Source organism: Ovis aries, chromosome 11 (genome assembly GCF_016772045.2).
Source record: "Ovis aries strain OAR_USU_Benz2616 breed Rambouillet chromosome 11, ARS-UI_Ramb_v3.0, whole genome shotgun sequence".
Lineage (NCBI taxonomy): Eukaryota > Metazoa > Chordata > Mammalia > Artiodactyla > Bovidae > Ovis > Ovis aries.
Genome location: NC_056064.1, coordinates 32,823,123 through 32,836,727, shown reverse-complemented (window position 1 = coordinate 32,836,727; position 13,605 = coordinate 32,823,123).

Sequence of the window (13,605 nt, the reverse complement as noted above, 5' to 3'; positions counted from 1 at the left end):
TCAAGGGAGCACGATTAGTCTCTGTTAATGGGCTTCCCTATAGCTCAGTTGGTAAAGAATCTGCCTGCCATGCTGGAGACCTGGGTTCGATCCCTGGATTGGGACAATCCCCTGGAGAAGGGAAAGGCTACCCACTCTAGTATTCTGGCCTAGAGAATTCCATGGACTATAGGGTCATATGGAGAAGGCAATGGCACCCCGCTCCAGTACTTTTGCCTGGAAAATCCCATGGGCGGAGGAGCCTGGTAGGCTGCAGTCCATGGGGTCTCCAAGAGTCGGACACGGCTGAGCTACTTCACTTTCACGCACTGGAGAAGGAAATGGCAACCCACTCCAGTGTTCTTGCCTGGAGAATCCCAGGGACGGGGGAGCCTGGTGGGCTGCCGCCTATGGGGTCGCACAGAGTCGGACACGACTGAAGCGACTTAGCAGCAGCAGCAGCAGCAGCAGGAGGGTCATAAAGAGTTGGATGTAACTGAGCAACTTTCACTTTCTGTTATTGGACAAACCTAGGCACTTCAAACTTTTGTCTACACTGTCCCTCTTCTTCTCAGTGAATAACATCACTGCTTACAAATCATTTGCAAAAGCCAGAACCTGAATATCCTCAACTCTCACTGTTTATTCATCACCAAGTCCTATTCACTGTGTTCTTTAAATCATTCTCCAGTTTGTTCATGTTTCTCTTTTCCCTTCAGTATTACCTTAGTGTAATAGTGGAGTGGGTATCCATTCCCTTCTCCAGGGGATCTTCCTGACCCAGGGATCAAACCTGGGTCTCCTGCATTGCAGGCGGTTTCTTTAATGTCTGAGCCACCAGGGAAGCCCCATTACCTTAGTTCTAGACACTGACGTTTCTCTGGTGTTAAGGTACCAGCCTCCTAGCTGATTTCTGTAAGTCAAGTTTGCTTTCCCACCAGTCTGTTAGCCACATGTTCTGGCCGGCGATCATTCTAAAGTTAAGAATAAGATGTTGCATTCCTGCTTAAAACCCTTCAATGGTTTTCAAAAACTTTTGGGGAAAAGATTTTTAGTTCCTACCATAAGGCACCCCCTGGGATTTCCCTGACAGTCCAGTGGTTAAGACTTCTCACCTCCATTGCAGTGAGCGCAGAATCAGTCCCTGGTAGGGGGAGTAAGATCCTGCAATCCACAAGACACGGCAAAAAGAAGAAGAAGGTACTCCTTATCCAGTTCCCATTTTCCAAAGTGGTTCCCATGATCTGAGCCTCATGGTATTCACACCTTTGTGTTATCCGCTCTGTGACCTTGAGTGTGAGTAGGAGTTCTGACTTACTTTTAACCTATAAAACGGAACAAAGGTGACACGATTCTAATGCTTGTTTTGCTAGGAGAATCCTCCTTGCTGGCATTGGTGAAACAAGTATGATATTGGGGAAATCTGCGAGACAAGAAACTGTCAGCCCAGAAAGACAGATGAGGGCTAACGCCTGCCAACAACCCCCAGATGCTTGGAAGTGGATCAACCCTAGTAGAGTCTTCACATGAGAAACCAGTCTTGGCTGATACCTTGACAGCCCACTGCAAGGACCCAGCTAAGCTGTGCCTGGATCTTCATCCACAGATACTGTGAGATAACAAATGTGTGCCATTTTCAGCCACTAAGTATGTAGTAATATTGTTAGATAGAAAACGGTAACTAACACAGCATCCCAGTGTACATGGCTAGATCCTTGTCCCAAACCCAACCTAGGTGCCTCTGGAAGGAGGGAGGTTGTTGAATTAAGAAATGAATGAGAAATGGATTGGAGACCCTCTGGGAGACAGATGGCTACAGTCTGCCCTAGGGTGTGTGTGCGGTGTGTTTAGATGGGGATGCAATGGTAGCAGTGATGAAAAGCTCCAGATGCCACGAGGGGACTCAGGGATGTGCTCTGGGAGTGGGGGTGCTTTTTGATGTCTTGTGTGCTCCTTTCTACTCTCTCTGACATCACTCTGGGGAAATCTTTGTCCGCTCCCCATAGCACAGGGTAACCTTATAGCTGGGCTAGGAGAGGAGTAGATACTAACAGATACAAGCAGCTCCACTTCCAAAGGTTTTATTCACCTTTGTCCCACCCTGATCCACATGAATACCCAAATACGTATGCACATGCAGGAACATACATGCAGTCAGCCAGATGATTACTGCAAAACAGAGGTGAAAATAGATTTATTATTATATAAGATCATCAGGTAGGAAGAGGGTGATAAATGGGGAGTGGTCTTGACCATATTTTAACACCATGGATTCTCTGCTTTGAAAATAACTCAAATTCCTTTGATTTCCCTGATGGCTCAGCTAGTAAAGAACACACCTACCAGCGCAGGAGATGCAAGACACACAAATTTGATTCCTGAGTGGAGAAGATCCCCTGGAGAAGGAACTGGCAAACCATTCCAGTATTCTTGCTTGGGAAACCCCATGGACAGAGGAGCCTGGCAGTCCACGGGGTGGTGAAGAGTTGGATACAACTAGCATTGGAGAAGGAAATGGCAACCCACTCCAGATTTCTTGCCTGAAGAATCCCAGAGACAGGGGAGCCTGGTGGGCTGCTGTCTACGGGGTCGCACAGAGTCGGGCATGACTGAAGTGACTTGGCAGCAGCAGCAGCAGCAACTAAACAACGGCTCTTGGGTCAACCAATGGTCACATCCTCTTGTTGAAGTCCTCTAACAATAAATAACAAAGAAGAACTTCTGACAACCTCAAAGACTAAACATGGATCACTTACAAGACAAAAAAAAAAAAAAAAAGAATGATTTGTTTTGTTCAATGAGTGCTAAAACCCCAGTGTCAAAAGCAATGCCTGGGACTTCCCTGATGGTCCAGTGGTTAAGACTCCATCTGCGATGTAGGGGACAGTGGTTTGATTTCTGGTCTGGGAAGATTCCACATGCCTGCAGGACAGGTGCTACAACTCCTGAAGCCTGTGCTCCGGAGCCTGTGCTCCACAGTAGAAGCCACCCCAATGAGATGCCCACACACAACTACAGAGTAGCTTCCTCTCATCACAACTAAAGAAAAGCCTGTGGGCAATAATGAAGACCCAGCACAGGCAAAATTAAATTAAAAAAATTAAAAAAACCCCAGTTCCTGGCATTTTGTGGTCCCTCAGTGAATAACTGACTGAGTAAATCTGACTTGTCAGTAGCACTGACTACAAAAAGAAAAGGATCTTTTCAAATTGTAAAAGATAAAGCTTTCAATCTAGGCTTTTACGTGTTACTTTCATGTAACTGAGGGTGCTATTTAAAACTTCTGCTTTAGGGCATCGTCACCCTGTTTATAGTAGGTCTCGGTGTAGTTTTGTGGACCGTGGTTTCAATGGCAATTTAATCTTTAGAGCCTTTGTGGTACTATTTTGGTCAGCTTGGTTGATCTGGTGCTGCTGGAGCTCTACCTGGTCCCTGCTGATGCTGCCTGAGTGGGTGGAAAGGGAATGCAACTGGATGGGTAGGGGATCATCTGCCCGTAAGGAAGAGGAACTTCCTGGGGAGAGTGCTTTGTTTGGTGGCACCTCCCTGCCAGTACCAGTAGCACCCAGCCATCCGATGTCTCTAGGGGTGTTTGTGTATGTGTGTGTGTTCGGGGGGCAGTGGGGACTCCCAGGACCGTCTGGGACAGAGCATACTTCCTGGACCTCTGCCAGTGCCACCTGGAGCCTGGTTTCTCTCTGCGGGTTAGTGGAGTTTCAGCTTTGTGGGGGACAAAGAGGGTTCTCAAGTAGGATCCCCCACTTCACCCTGACTTCAGCTCTAGGTGGGGGAGAGGAGACTCAAGTCCAAGGGGTAAAGCAGCTTTCTGTCTGGGTGAGGTGGCAGTTGCTGGCTGAAGTGCCATGATGAGGCCGCAGCATGGTCCGCTGCGAGTTCCCACCGGAGGTCTGAGCTGAGTGTGGGGCGTGTGTGTGCCAGGAGTCACCATGCTTGTTATTTCTGCCTGAGGCAGGTGGGGAGTCACTGGGTAAGAATGGATTTTCTTGTTCCCGAATTTAAAGCTCAGAATCTCGCAAAGCTGTGAGAAGCATTCTGTGTGTGAGTGACCCTGGCCAAGAGCTCACTCCTTCCAGCTGACATTAGGAACAAAAGCCTTTGCCTAACGTGAGCTGTTCCTGAGTGAATGAACAAACAGTTTAGTTATTTACTTTGCATTCACGAGACTCAGGTTCTCAGCCAGGAGTGGTTTTGCCCCCAGAGGGGACAATTGCCAGTGTCTGGAGACATTTTTGCTGTCACCACTTGGGGAGAGAGTGTCACTGGTTTCCAGAAGGTGCTGGTTTCCATGGGGTGCTGCTGAGCCTCCCATAGTGTGCACAAAACAGCCCCCTACCCCCTCACAATGGCAACAGTGCAAGGCTGAGAAACCCTCAGGTTGGTGGCATGCCATGGCAGCACATGACCACCAGGTGGCAGTCATGCCTGCTGCTAAGATGTTAGATCACAGGCGCTCGCCAGCCCCAGGTGCATTCTCCTGGGGCTCAGTTGTGTCTGACTCTTTGCAACCCCACGGACTGTATAGCCCACGAGGCTTCTCTGTCCATGGAGTTCTCCAGACAAGAATACTGGAGTGTGTTGCCATGCCCTCCTCCAGGGGATCTTAAAGTACAATATAAGGGTTCCTCTGTTCCCCTGCAAGGCTTACCCTTAAAGAAAGGAGTTTGGGACTTCCTTGGTGGCCCTAAGGGCTTCCCTGGTGGTGCAGAGGTTAAAGCGTCTGCCTGCAATGTGGGAGACCTGGGTTTGATCCCTGGGTCGGGAAGATCCCCTGGAGAAGGAAATGGCACCCCACTCCAGTACTCTTGCCTGGAGAATCCCATGGACGGAGGAGCCTGGTAGGCTGCAGTCCATGGGGTCCCGAAGAGTCGGGCACGACTGAGCGACTTCACTTTCACTTGGTGGTCCAGGGGTTAAGAATCCAGCTGCCAGTGTGGGGGGACACAGGTTCTATCCATTGTCTGGGAAGATCTCAGCCGCGGGGCAACTAAACTCATGCTCTGCAACAAGAGGAGTCACTGCACTGAGAAGCCTGCACACCGCAATTAGAGACTAGCCCTTGCTCACCACAACTAGAGAAAGGCTGCGCACAGCAACGAAGATAAAAATAAAATAGCACAGCCGAAAATAAAAAAGAATTGAGTTTGAACCTGTGTACCTATTCAGAATCTTTCCTCATGTATGTGTGTCTGTGTACGTATATATATGTATGTACACACGCATATCACCAGTATTGTACTGTTTCTTTTTACAACTCATTTTTTCTCAACATATTATTATATATTATATATAAAATTATATTATAAATACTATAATTATGTATATATACTTATTGATGGGCACTTGAGTTCTTACCAGTTTTTTTTCCCTTTCTTCCAAATGCAAACAATTCTGTGATTATCCTGCTATTGCTGCAGGATAGGTTCCAGAAATGTGATGAGTCAGAGTGCATGAAAGGTAGAATCTTGATGACTCAGAAGCACTGATTTGTGCTCCAAAGTGCCAGAGAGAATCCATTTCCCCATAGTCTCACCTATATTGGTATCCATTAGTATCTAATATCTATATTGAATACTGTCTTTTTTTTTTTTTTTTTTTTTACTTTTTAGCTGTGCTGTGTGACATATGGCCTCTTAGTTCCCTGACCTGGAATGGAACCTGAGCCTGCTGCATTGGAAGTGCAGAATCTTAACCCTTGGACTGCCATGGAAGTCCTCAATATTTGATTATCTTTAATTCATATTTTATTGTATTATTCTTATGAAGTTGGATTTTTTTCATATCTTTTAAAATATTTTCTAATGTTTATCAGTACATTTCCCAATTTTCTATTCAATTTAGAAAAATCAATTTGAAGTAGCTCTTTATATGTTTTGCTTATTATTGCTTTGTCTGAATTTTGATTTTGAGTAAGTGGTGATCAGTTCAGTTCAGTTCAGTCACTCAGTCATGTTCAACTCTTTGAGACCCCATGAACTGCAGCATGCCAGGCCTCCCTGTCCATCACCAACTCCCGGAGTTTACCCAAACTCATGTCCATTGAGTAGGTGATGCCATCCAACCATCTCATCCTCTGTCATCCCCTTCTCCTCCTGCCCTCAATCTTTCCCAGCATCAGGGTCTTTTCAAATGAGTCAGCTCTTCACATCAGGTGGCCAAAGTATTGGAGTTTCAGCTTCAACATCAGTCCTTCCAATGAATACTCAGGACTGATCTCCTTTAGGATGGACTGGTTAGATCTCCTTGCAGTCCAAGGGACTCTCAAGAGTCTTCTCCAACACCACAGATCAAAAGCATCAATTCTTCTGCACTCAGCTTTCTTTGTAATCCAACTCTCACATCCATACATGACCACTGGAAAAACCATATCCTTGACTAAATGGACCTTTGTTGACAAAGTGATGTCTCTGCTTTTTAATATGCTGTCTAGGTTGGTCATAACTTTCCTTCCACGGAAGGAAAAGTGTCTTTTCATTTCATGGCTGCAATCACCATCTGGAATGATTTTGGAGGCCCCCCCCCCAATAAAGTCAGCCACTGTTTGTACTGTTTTCCCATCTGATTGCCATATTTGCCATGAACTGATGGGACCAGATGCCATGGTCTTAGTTTTCTGAATGTTGAGCTTTAAGAAATGGTATGGACCTAACAGAAACAGAAGATATTAAGAAGAGGTGGCAAGAATACATAGAAGAACTATACAAAAATGATCTTCATGACCCAGATAATCACGATGGTGTGATCACTCACCTAGAGCCAGACATCCTGGAATGTGTAGTCAAGTGGGCCTTAGAAAGTATCACTACTGGAGAAGGAAATGGCAACCCACTCCAGTATTCTTGCCTGCAGAATCCCAGGGATGGGGAGCCCGGTGGGCTACCATCTATGGGGTCGCACAGAGACGGACACGACTGAAGCGACTTAGCAGCAGCAGCAGACCCCACCCCCAGGAAAACCACTGCTAACCCCTTTCTGGAGTTATGATCCACTTTGAGAGAGAGAGAGAGCTAATTGAAAAGCTCTACCTAAAGTGGCAGATTCATAATTGATTAAATACTCTTAATCCTCATTTTGGGGATCTTTTGTAAAGGTATGGATATTATTAATGAGGAAAGACAAGAATTTAACAAAAATATTTTAGTTTCTAAAGTAGCCACACATGCAGCCTTTTCATTGGTATGTGCATATTTTTCTATTTCTCTTCACATTGGAATAAGAGCAGACATTCTTAATTCTTCTAGAATTTGAGTTTTTAACGTAATGAAAACTTTACATTGCATTAGTTCAACTGCAAATTTATGCCTGTATGCAGACAGTGTTTGTAATTTCTAGTGTTAAAAATAAAAGTATCTGAGACTGAACAAAAAAAAGAAAGTATCACTACGAACAAAGCTAGTGGAGGTGATGGAATTCCAGTTGAGCTATTTCAAATCCTAAAAGATGATGCTGGGAAAGTGCTGTACTCAATATGTCAGCAAATTTGGAAAACTCAACAGTGGCCACAGGACTGGAAAAGGTCAGTTTTCATTCCAATCCCAAAGAAAGGCAATGCCAAAGAATGCTCAAACTACTGCACAGTTGCACTCATCTCACACGCTAGCAAAGTAATGCTCAAAATTCTCCAAGCCAGGCTTCAGCAATACGTGAAGTATGAACTTCCAGATGTTCAAGCTGGTTTTAGGAAAGGTAGAGAAACCAGAGATCAAATTGCCAACATTTGCTGGATCATGGAAAAGCAAGAGAGTTCCAGAAAAACATCTATTTCTGCTTTATTGACTATGCCAAAGCCTTTGACTGGACCACAATAAACTGTGGAAAATTCTGAGAGAGATGGGAATACCAGACCACCTGACCTGCCTCTTGAGAAATCTGTATGCAGGTCAGGAAGCAACAGTTAGAATTGGACATGGAACAACAGACTGGTTCCAAATAGGAAAAGGAGTACGTCAAGGCTGTATATTGTCATCCTGCTTATTTAACTTCTATGCAGAGTACATCATGAGAAACTCTGGGCTGGAAGAAGCACAAGCTGGAATCAAAATTGCCGGGAGAAATATTAATAACCTCAGATATGCAGATGACACCACCCTTATGGCAGAAAGTGAAGAGGAACTAAAAAGCCTCTTGATGAAAGTGAAAGAGGAGAGTGAAAAAGTTAGCTTAAAGCTCAACATTCAGAAAACTTAAGATCATGGCATCTGGTCCCATCACTTCATGGCAAATAGATGGGGAAACAGTGGCTGACTTTATTTTTTAGGCCTCAAAAATCACTGCAGATGGTGATTGCAGCCATGAAATGAGAAGACGCTTACTCCTTGGAAGGAAAGTTATGACCAACCTAGACAGCATATTAAAAAGCAGGGACATTACTTTGTCAAGAAAGGTCCATCTAGTCAAGGCTATGGTTTTTCCTGTAGTCATGTATGGATGTGAGAGTTGGACTATAAAGAAAGCTGAGTGCAGAAGAATTGATGCTTTTGAACTGTGGTGTTGGAGAAGACTCTTGAGAGTCCCTTGGACTGCAAGGAGATCCAACTAGTCCATCCTAAAGGAGATCAGTCCTGGGTATTCATTGGAAGGACTGATGTTGAAGCTGAAACTCCAATACTTTGGCCACCTGATGTGAAGAGCTGACTCCTTGGAAAAGACCCTGATGTTGGGAAAGATTGAGGGCAGGAGGAGAAGGGGATGACAGAGGATGAGATGGTTGGATGGCATCACCTACTCAATGGACATGAGTTTGGGTAAATTCCGGGAGTTGGTGATGGATAGGGAGGCCTGGTGTGCTGCGATTCATGGGGTCTCAAAGAGTTGGACACGACTGAGTGACTGAACTAAACTGAACTGAGCTTTAAGCCAACTTTTTCACTCTTCTCTTTCACTTTTATCAAGAGGCTCTTTAGTTCTTCATCACTTTCTGCCATTAGGGTGGTGTCATCTGCACATCTGAGGTTATTGATATTTCTCCCAGCAAAGTTTATTTCAGCTTGTGCTTCTTCCAGCCCAGCGTTTCTCATGATGTACTCTACATATAAGTTAAATAAGGAGGATGATGGTATACAGCCTTGACGAACTCCTTTTTCTATTTGGAACCAGTCTGTTGTTCCACAATCATAGAAAACTAGCCAATCTGATCACACAGACCTTGTCTAACTCAATGAAACTAAGCCATGCCGTGTGGGGCCACCCAAGATGGATGGGTCATGGTGAGGTCTGACAGAATGTGGTCCACTGGAGAAGGGAATGGCAAACCACTTCAGTATTCTTGCCTTGAGAACCCCATGAACAGTATGAAAAGGAAGAAAGATAGGACACTGAAAGATGAACTCCCCAGGTCGGTAGGTGCCCGATATGCTACTGAAGATCAGTGGAGAAATAACTCCAGAAAGAATGAAGGGATGGAGCCAAAGCAAAAACAACACCCAGTTGTGGATGTGACTGGTGATGGAAGCAAGGTCCGATGCTGTAAAGAGCAGTATTGCATAGGAAGCTGGAATGTCAGGTCCACTGCTGCTGCTGCTGCTAAGTCGCTCCAGTTGTGTCCGACTCTGTGCAACCCCATAGACGGCAGCCCACCTGGCTCCTCTGTCTCTGGGATTCTCCAGGCAAGAATACTAGAGTGGGTTGCCATTTCCTTCTCCAGTGCACGAAAGTGAAGTCGCTCAGTCGTGCCCGACTCTTAGCGACCCCATGAACTGCAGCCTACCAGGCTCCTCCGTCCATGGGATTTTCCAGGAAAGAGTACTGGAGTGGGGTGCCATTGCCTTCTCCAAGAATCAAGGCAAATTGGAAGTGATCCAACAGGAGATGGCAAGAGTGAATGTCAACATTCTAGGAATCAGCGAACTAAGATGGACTGAAATGGGTGAATTTAACTCAGATGACCATTATATCTACTACTGTGGGCAGGAATCCCTTAGAAAAAATGGAGTAGCCATCATAGTCAACAAAAGAGTCCAAAATGCAGCACTTGGATGCAGTCTCAAAAATGACAGAATGATCTCTGTTCATTTCCAAGGCAAACCATTCAATATCACGGTAACCCAAGTCTATGCCCTGCCCAGTAATGCTGAAGAAGCTGAAGTTGAACGGTTCTATGAAGACCTACAAGACCTTTTACAGTAAGGGGTGAGTTAGGGATAAAACTTAATATTTTGTCAAACAGCTAGCCAATTGAACTAACAACCTTTATTACTTAATTCCTGCCTTTCCATTGTAATCAAATGCATGCATCCCCAGGATCTAATTTTGGACTCTGTTATATCTAATCTTGTGCTGGTTTTAGAGTGATTTTTTTTTTTTTTTTTGCCTCAGTGCATGGCATACAGGGTCTTAGTTCCCTGATCAGGGATTGAACCTGTGGCCACTGCAATGGAAGTGTGGAGTTGTAACCACTGGACAACCAGGGACATCCCAAGATTTTATATTTAGAATGTAGTTGGAGATACAGATCCGAAAGTGTGAGCTGGAGATGTCAACTTGTCCACTTGGTAACTGAAGGTTAAGGAAGGGATGTACTCATTGAGGGCAGAGCATCAGCTGGGAGAGAAAGTGATCTTGGCTTGAACTGCAAAGAATTTCTTGTCTTTACAGCCAGGGAGAGGGAGAGGAGCAAGAAGAGCAGAAGGGAAAGTAGTGGCCGTGAGACGGGGCAGTCAGGAGAAAGAGAGGGAGTGTCCTTTGAAGGCTGTCTAGTCATTATCCAGTTTTCTACTACATTATCTTGTTTCTTATTAAATTTTATTTTATTGAAATGTAGTTGATTTACAATGTGGTGTTACCGGCTACGCTCTCTTGATTTAAAATTTAGAATCTTACAATAACCCTGAGAGTTAGACAAAGCAAGTCCTACTCTTGTTTTTCAGGTGAAGAAACTAAAGGATTAGATGACAAATGACATGCAAAAGTGGCTAATGAACCAGTGGCTGAGTTGAGTGCAGACTTGTCTTCTGATTCCCAACTCTTGGACATCTCTCCTTGGAAGATGACCCCTGAGCTGCCACAGGGGACGTGTCAACAAACAGGTTTTTTTTTTTTAAGTTATTAATACTATTTTATGATAATGTATGGTATGAGTTGTTATTTTAAAAGTTGGATAATTTGGGAAAGCACATTCCAGGTAGAAAGCGCAACTACCTGGAAGAACTTCATGCATCTCTGGATGGAGTACCTGGAATCACTTCATTCGTGCTGTCTACATGTAGATGTGGTCTGCTTGCTCATTCATTCAGTCATGTCTGACTCTTTGTGACTCCATGGACAGTAGCCCACCAGTCTCCTCTGTCCATGGGATTTTCTAGGCAAGAATACTGGAGTGGGTTGCCATTTCCTCCTCCAGGGCATCTTCCTGACCCAGGGGTGGAACCTGTGTTTCCTGCAGTGACACACATATACTAAAGCTGTTCTTTTTGACATAGTCTCCTAGTGTACAATCCACTTTATATAACCTTTAAGAAACTTAATATATTGTGATCCTTCCTCATGCCTTTAAATAATGAGTAACTGGTTTTGAATGAGTTAGAAAAGCAAATAGAACAGCTTGGCAGAAGCAAACAAACCTTGTTGGGTGGATGACCTTCAGTCCTACCCAGCTCCTATGATCTTTTTATATACTTTCTATGGAACATATGCATTCACTTTTTGGAATGAACAGCGGTTCCGGAACTAAAGTCTCCACTGCTCACATCAGTAATCCCCACCACTCTTATGCAACCCTGGAGGGCATGTGTTCTGTGCCTGGGCCTGACATGATGTTCCTGGCCCTGTGGATCCACATGGGTTTCTAGTTTATGGGAGCAGAATGAACACACCCTTTCCCTGGTCCCTAAGAGGAAGCCACACTGTATTTCAAAGACGAAACTTCAGAAACCCCTATGCTCAGTTCAAGGGAACAAAAAGATAGGTTCATATGGGTGTCAGGATGGGTCCCAGGGAGGATCCAGTTTCAAACCTGACACCGATCCAGAAGGCACCCACACAAAGCCAGAGCGGGAGGGGAGCACATAACCTCAGGGTCAGTGGAAGCCCTGTTTGCCTGTTTGTGGTCGGAGCTGCAGACCTAAGGCACATTCTGCCTTGATCAGACACCACTTAGCGACTGAACAATGAACAACAACCTAGATCCCTGACTCCTGCCTGACCTAGGAAGTGCCCCTGGTGCATGTTTTCTTAGGACGTGGTCTGTCCAGCTTTGAGATGCCAGGACTGAGATGTCATGCTGGGGAGAGAGCCCAGAAGTCTGAACAGACCCAGGGTGTGTGGTAAGAAGTCAGAGCAGGTCCTCCTCGACGTCTGTCTGGATTTCTTCAGGCTGAACTTTCCCACCTTTGCCCTTGCTCCCATTTTACATTCATCTACGCTTTTTATCACCTTTGCTCTCCTCCAACTCTCGTATTTATTGTCCCCATCTTAGCATCGTCAGGGAGGAAGACATTTGGAAGCATCACTATGAATAAAGCTAGTGGAGGTGATGAAATTCCAGTTGAGCTATTTCAAATCCTGAAAGATGATGCTGTGAAAGTGATACACTCAATATGCCAACAAATTTGGAAAACTCAGCAGTGGTCACAGGACTGGAAAAGGTCTGTTTTCATTCCAATTCCAAAGAAAGGCAATGCAAAAGAATGCTCAAACTACCACACAATTGCACTCATCTCATATGATAGCAAAGTAATGCTCAAAATTCTCCAAGCCAGGCTTCAACAGTATGTGAACTGTGAGCTTCCAGTTGTTCAAGCTGGATTTAGAAAAGGCAGAGGAACCAGAGATCCAATTGCCAACATCCATTGGATCATTGGAAAAGCAAGAGAGTTCCAGAAAAACATCTATTTCTGCTTTATTGACTATGCCAAAGCCTTTGACTGTGTGGATCACAAAAAACTGTGGAAAATTCTTCAAGAGATGGGAATACCAGACCACCTGACCTGCCTCCTGAGAAATCTATATGTAGGTCAAGAAGCAACGGTTAGAACTGGACGTAGAACAACCGACTGGTTCCAAATTGGGAAAGGCTGTATATTGTCACCTTGCTTATTTAACTTACATGCTGAGTACATCATAAGAGATGCTGGACTGGATGAAGCACAAACTGGAATCAAGATTGTCAGGAGAAATATCAGTAACCTCATATATGCAGATGACACCACCCTTATGGCAGAAAGCAAAAAACTAAAGAGCCTCTTGATGGAAGTGAAAGAGGAGAGTGAAAAAGTTGGTTTAAAGCTCAACATTCAGAAAACTAAGATCATGGCATCTGGTCCCATCACTTCATGGCAAATAGATGGGAAAACAATGGAAATAGTGAGAGACTATTTTTTTTGGCTCCAAAATCACTGCAGATAGTGACTTAAGCCATGAAATTAAAAGATGCTTGCTCCTTGGAAGAAAAGCTATGACCAACCAAGACAGCATATTAAAAAGCAGAGACATTACTTTGCCAGCAAAGGTCCATCTAGTCAAAGCAATGGTTTTTCCAGTAGTCATGTATGGATGTGAGAGTTGGACTATACAAGAAGGCTGAGTGCCAAAGAATTGATGCTTTTGAACTGTGTTGTTGGAGAAGACTCTTAAAAGTCCCTTGGACTGCAAGGAGATCCAACCAGTCCATCC